The following is a 251-nucleotide window of genomic DNA, read 5'->3' on the forward strand; positions in this document are numbered from 1 at the left end:
GTTTGAGCCTTTTGAGCCCCTATGGATGAGCTGGTTATTTCGAATGAAATGAAATGAATAAAAGCCATTTTATTTCCATTTATTTTATACATTTATTATATAATTACTAATATTACTTTTATTTATTTACTTGTGAATTAAAACAAACAAATAAATCAAATGAAATGAATTTGAATACAAGTGGACTTGTTGATGTTCGTGGAGGTCAAAATGGCGGTTTGAATCAAATGCAAAAATGCGCCAAATTCTGC

Source organism: Eimeria tenella, genomic scaffold (assembly GCF_000499545.2).
Source record: "Eimeria tenella Houghton genomic scaffold, Eth_scaff1799, whole genome shotgun sequence".
Lineage (NCBI taxonomy): Eukaryota > Apicomplexa > Conoidasida > Eucoccidiorida > Eimeriidae > Eimeria > Eimeria tenella.